Source organism: Xyrauchen texanus, chromosome 31 (genome assembly GCF_025860055.1).
Source record: "Xyrauchen texanus isolate HMW12.3.18 chromosome 31, RBS_HiC_50CHRs, whole genome shotgun sequence".
Taxonomy (NCBI): domain Eukaryota; kingdom Metazoa; phylum Chordata; class Actinopteri; order Cypriniformes; family Catostomidae; genus Xyrauchen; species Xyrauchen texanus.
This window is the reverse complement of record NC_068306.1, coordinates 7,123,098-7,129,157: the sequence shown is the minus strand read 5'-3', so window position 1 is coordinate 7,129,157 and position 6,060 is coordinate 7,123,098. Positions and strand designations below refer to the sequence as shown.

General features: G+C 39.2%; 1 protein-coding gene across 1 annotated transcript in view; it reads left to right on the top strand.

Annotated features, from left to right (window-relative positions):
* Positions 1 to 2,034, top strand: part of LOC127625415 (peptidase inhibitor 16-like) — a 9,404-nt gene extending 7,370 nt beyond the window's left edge. Inside the window, exon 6 of the mRNA XM_052100700.1 lies at positions 1 to 2,034. This exon is cut by the window's left edge and continues 790 nt beyond it. The gene's annotated coding sequence lies outside the window, so the exon portion shown is untranslated.
* The last annotated feature ends 4,026 nt before the right edge of the window (positions 2,035 to 6,060 follow it).

The following is a 6,060-nucleotide window of genomic DNA, read 5'->3' as shown; positions in this document are numbered from 1 at the left end:
TTTCCAAAAGGCTTAAAGGGATAGTTCACCCAAAAATGGAAATTCTCTCATCATTTACTCATCCTCATGCCATCCCAGATATGTATAACTTCCTTTTTTCTGCTGAACACAAATTAAGATTTACAAAAGAATATCTCAGCTCTGTTGGTCCTCACAATGTAAGATGGCAGCTTTCGAAACACTGCTTCACAAAAAAACCTTTAAAAATCATTTGTTTCAACCAATGACTCGGTTGTGTATCAAACCGGTCAAGTCACGTGATTTCAGCAAACGAGTCTTCGTTACGTCACACTGTTCCTAAACAGTTTCCAAATGTTTTCCGGTTACACTAAGGGGCGTCGATCCTACAGTGAAACACCGAATCAGTGTTAAATGCAGGCTGTAACTGTTCTGGAGTCAGTTCAGCAATAACTTCCGGTTGATAAAATCAGAAAGTTTCAAAGAAGACTTGCTGATTTGAATTCAGTCATTTTAATTTCCCTGTCAATCAACTTGTAGCTGTGTTCCCAAAGGAAAGAAAACCAAAATGTTGTATTTGTGAGAAAGACATTTATTTTAATATTTTGTGACATTATTTATTTGTTTTACTAAAGGTGAATCTGGAATTTCAACTATTGTACACAGGGCTGGACTGGGAAGATAAATCGGCCCAGGATTTTTCATAGCAACTGGCCCAAAAGTTGTCGGGGGGGGGGGTTGGGGATGCTGTGCATACCGCGGCACCATTTTGTGGTCCATTCTGTGTAACGCGGTGGCTCATTTTAGCTTATCGCGCCCCATTCGGCCCGTTTCGCGGCCGAATCACCGGCCTGCTCGGTTCTCCCAATGGCCAGTCCGCCCCTGATCGGCCCCAAAGTGTGTCGGCCCACTGGGAAATGCCCGCTATGCCAGATTACCAGTCCAGACTTGATTGTACATGATAATGCACTTTCACATTTTTTATGTAGTACACCCAAATATAAAGCACTAGATTGCTGCATAGAGTAGTGGTTAATGTAAAAGTAACCCATATGACTCCAGTGGTTCAATCCATGTCTTCAGAAGTGATATGATAGGTGTGGGTGAGAAACAGATCAATATTTAAGTCCTTTGTTACTATAAATCTCCACTGTCATTTCCACATTCTTCTTCTTGTGTTTATGGCGATTTACATTTGTTATGCATATCGCCATCTACTGGGCAGGAAACCCACACCTGTCATGTCACTTCAGTTTGCCTTTATGTGCTTTTTGGACCTCCAAAATTTTGATACTCATTCGCTTGCATTGTGTGGACCTACAGAGCTGAAATATTCTTCTAAAAATCTTCATTTGTGTTCTGCAGAAGAGAGAAAGTCATGGCATGAGTGTGAGTAAATGATGAGAGAATTTACATTTTTGGGTGAACTGTCCCTTTAAAAGACATATTTGAAAAACGCAAATCGTACTGGGAGGAGTTTGAGATTTGGTCTTATTAGCCAGATAACTCAAAGCATGTACAACTGAGTTTTCCTCACATGCTTTGGGTGAAATTCCTATTGGTTTCTCTTTAAATTGAACCTCTCTTTTCATTCAACGCCAGCTATTTATTGAAACAAAGCCAGGATAAAATCTTTTCTTATGGTTTTTAGAAGTGGCCATTTTCAGATCATCTATTCATCTCAATGTTTTCAGGTTTACTGTAAGGGAAATGAGTGTTGCCTCATTATTCTCATAGCTTGAATTTAAACGGTTTGTGTAGCATTTGATGCAGCAGACATAATGCATGACAATCATGCTTTTATATATGCATCGTTTTATAGTTAATAATTGAAGAACTATTACATTTGTACAAAGCCAGATCAGTTGTATCACTTGCAAATGTCCTGAATATGACATGTATTTTATGTATATTTATCTATTCACTTTGTAAATGCCATTTATGTTGTGTTAAATTCAACGGCTTGTGGAAGAAATGTGAAGGGAAAAACTGGAATAGAAAAGCATAATAGTTTATTTAGAATGATATAATAAATAATATGACTATTACACCCCTATCCATGTGTTAGCCATTAGTCTAAATCTATGATCAAATGTCCACTTTTACCCATTCACACACACCAATGGCGGCAGAGCTGCTATGTAAGGCGCTAGCCTGCCATTGGGAGCAACTTGGGGTTCAGTGTCTTGCCCAAGGACACTTCGGCATATGGAGTCATGTGGGCCAGGATTCAAACCACCAACCCTGCGATTGGCAGCCGACCCGCTCTACCAACTGAGCCACATGATGTGAAGTGCTGCTGCTGATATTGGACTCAATGTACAGACAATACACCACTAGATGGCAGTATGACTCAATTCAACTCTTTATATCTCTATTTTCAGAGGACTAAGTTATAGTAGCTTTGAGGCCATCTATATGCTGGTGAACTTTAAAAGTATAAACAAAATACATATTTACCATATATGCACATTTAAAAACTAAAACCAGAGGTTACCTGAAGAGAGCTATATCGAGAGCCAGTTATCTCAATGGCAATTTCTCTGCTGGCACATAATCAGCAGTTAAACAAACAAAATGCTAATTTGAAAATGCTGTTAATTAAGTGTCTCAGCAAACAGTGAAGAATGACCCAATGTAATCATTTCTATTTATTCGTCTAATAGGATTAAAAAGCTTTGACAAATATTCAAGGTGGATTTCAGGGCTAGAAATCTCCTTATAATATCAACGCTGGTGAACAGGCCTGATTAGCATTTACACAAAGAACAAAGCAAATGTCAACATATCACAGCGAATCTCTGGAGTAGCTGCTCAACGCCTCACAAAAACGATGGGATTACATCCATCAATTGGTTTATTCATGAAACATCACTTGAGCTTTTTCATCGTTATTTCTCGTGTGAATCCGTCCCCAGTGTAGTGCTGTCGACAATTCACTCAGGCGAGCCGAAGACGACTTGACTTTCTGACGCACGACCTAACAAACAAATTTAATTGCAAAAGCAAATATGACAAGCTATTGGTTTTGCTGGGTGTCTTTAAGTAAAGCTTCGGCCTACCTGGAGTTTCTTCCGCAGAGAAGATAAACAGGAATACACAGCGCACTGAGAACTTTAGGCTTTTGTGGCATGGTGTGTCAAATCAAATCAATATATGGAATTGATGTATATGATGCAGTCGCAGGTATTTCAATTTCAAATGTGGCTCATCTTAGTCAATCAACAACCGTCAGAAGTCATATATGAGGCGCAACTCGTTCATTTGGTCATGACTCAAATTAAACATTAAATGTGTAATATGTATTTGGGCTCGTGAGACTAGTTGTTGATGTTACAGCAGGAGTTTTGTTGCCATTTATGGTATTTTATAGAAATTAATTTTATAAATATAATATCTTAAAGGTCTATGTAAACACCATTTGCAAGGTTCTGCTCTAATAAAGGTGCTGTAAGCGATTATTTTTCATGGAAAGGTATGCAAAAATCCTACTATTAATGAAATAAGTGTCTTGAGATATCTCACTGGTCTCTGTGACAGCTGTAGACTTTGTACACAGCAAACAAAGATGTGCTTTTCACCTGTCAATCATTTTGCTCGTTCTCATAGTGTTGTATTTGAAGTGGATCATTGAGGCTGTGATTCATAATGTTTGTCAGTTGAGGGCGCTATTGTGCCACTGTTGAATTTCAAAGCCACAGGAACAAACAATGCTGCTGTTTTGCTCGGCTTTGGCCTAAAAATGATCTTTGGAGGGCGTTTTTTTTTAATAAGGGGGCGTGGCTAATTCAACGGCTCAGTCATGTGAAAATTTCCGAATGCTAAAAATCGCTTACAGCATCTTTAAAATATGAAATTGAAATCGATTCCTTTGATAATGAATTGGGTCAAATTTAGTGGAAAACTCTGCGAGTTGCGTGCCTCCGGAGTCGTAGCTGGGCACCACCGACAGACACCGAGCGGCGACGGCGGTGTTCGTACCTTCATAGAAAATAATCTTTAAAATTTTAGAATGCACCATGTTGGCCGCAAGATGCGTCCAGTGCACTTCCCCCTTTGAAGTTTCCCTGCTGCTCACGCTTTACCAAAGTTGTGTTGAGAAATATGGATGAAGAGACAAAAACTATTGTGCAATGAGTAGCCCTATTTATATCTGATAAAAATGGCATAATAGATCGATAATTATCAGGAAAATTTCCTGATTGTCAATGCATGAAAAAGGCATCGATCCCAAGCCTACTACTCATCCAGTCAAATTTTAGAGCCATTATTCATGTCTGAATTAAGACATAATTTAGTATAAATTCCTTATGTATTTATGTGGACAGTCTCTGTAAATTAGTTTCAACAGGTTTTTTACTAATATTGTGAATAATTTTTTTGCTCTCACAAGTTTATGTGTGTTACACGCACACACACACACTCACATACACACACTTTGACTGAACAATCCAGTAGCCCCTCCACTGGTCTCTACAGGCCCTGTAGCCCAGAAATATAGCCCTCGTCAAGTCTCGGCCTAGAATCGGCAGTTTATTCTGTTCCACTGGGCCAAAGAGCTTTAGTTCATCTCTGCAAACCAACACATCAGTCATGACTAGCATAAGCCCAGTTCATAAGCCAACACAAACACCCACACTTCACAAGCACACTATATCACATTTGTGGTGTAATATACACTAGTAAATGAAGATAGAGATCACTTCAAACCTGGAAATGTGATGAGAAATCAAGCAGAGTGAAGTAAAAGCAAAAGCAGGCAGAAATATATCACTTTTGAGCTGGATATTCAGTTCAGTCATCTTTATTTTCAAAGCTTGGATGGTCATTCCTAGCCATTCAATGATAAAATAAAGAGAATGAAAGGTCACTCTATTTTTCAAGAGAGTGAAATCTACTCTGATCCATGCAGTACCGTTTCAGACCATTCTGGCACCCTAGGCTCTTTGGTGCCCTACCAGCAGGTGGCAACCTAGGCAACCACCTAGTTTGCCTATGCCTAGAAATGGCACTGTCCTTTTCTGCATATCGCTGCCCCCTTCGGCATATAGCAGCGCCACTTTGTGGCCTGTTCTGCATAACGCGGTGGCCCATTTCAGCTTTTCGCGGCCCTTCGGGAAAAGTCCTGGTTCTCCCGATGGCTCCTGCCTCATAAGCATAAACAAATAAAACGTTAAAAGCTGACAATCTAAACTAAATGGATCCATTGTAACGCCTCTTGGTTATACACTTCGTCACACACTTTGGCTAGGATGACACCATTTCAAATCTTTGACATTGAGAGCAAAGTCATTTACTTTTGAAGCTTATCATTGAAGACTTCAATTCAAATGTCTTATAAGGGTCCACGTTTGATAAACAGAACAATCCTAATAGCTTCCATTGAAGACAATGTGACGCCATTATGAATTTCTTTGAAAATCTTGTTCATAGCCGTTGCTCAAATAGTGCATCTTGAGTGATATTGCCCACGGCTGACATTGAGAAGAGTTTTTAAGGGCATGACAGACCCTGCAATGTATTAATGAATGTTTTCATGAAATTCTTGACTCATTATCACCAAAGAAAGTAATTAGGACTGCTGTGGCATCATTAACCACGCAAATATACGCCAACCAAAGACATGAAGAGCATATGAAGGACAAACACAGTTTCAGGGCCCATTTCTAGATGCTTTTTCAACATCTATAAGTGATGGTCTGTAAGAGATCTGGCATTATTGTCTGCTCATTTACGGTAAATTCGTTTCGTTAGTTTTAAAGCAAACGTTCACCCAAAATTTAACATTCTGTAATTTATTCAACACCCTCGTGTTGATCCAAACCCATTATTTGTTTCTGTCTAACACAAAAGGAGGATTTCTAAAGAATCTTCACGCAGCAATTAAAATAGCAGTTCATGGTGCTTTTATGTTTTGTTTTTTCAACATGATCACATGAGAATTTTTCTGAGAATTCCAGTACCCTAAAATTGGACACATTATGCCGACTTACTGTCAAGCACTCTCCCATCTAGGGCTGGGTATTGAGTTCGATACATTTTAGGCACCGACCGAATTGCCTCTAAACAATCGAGTATCGAAAAATGTCTTGTCATTTGGTA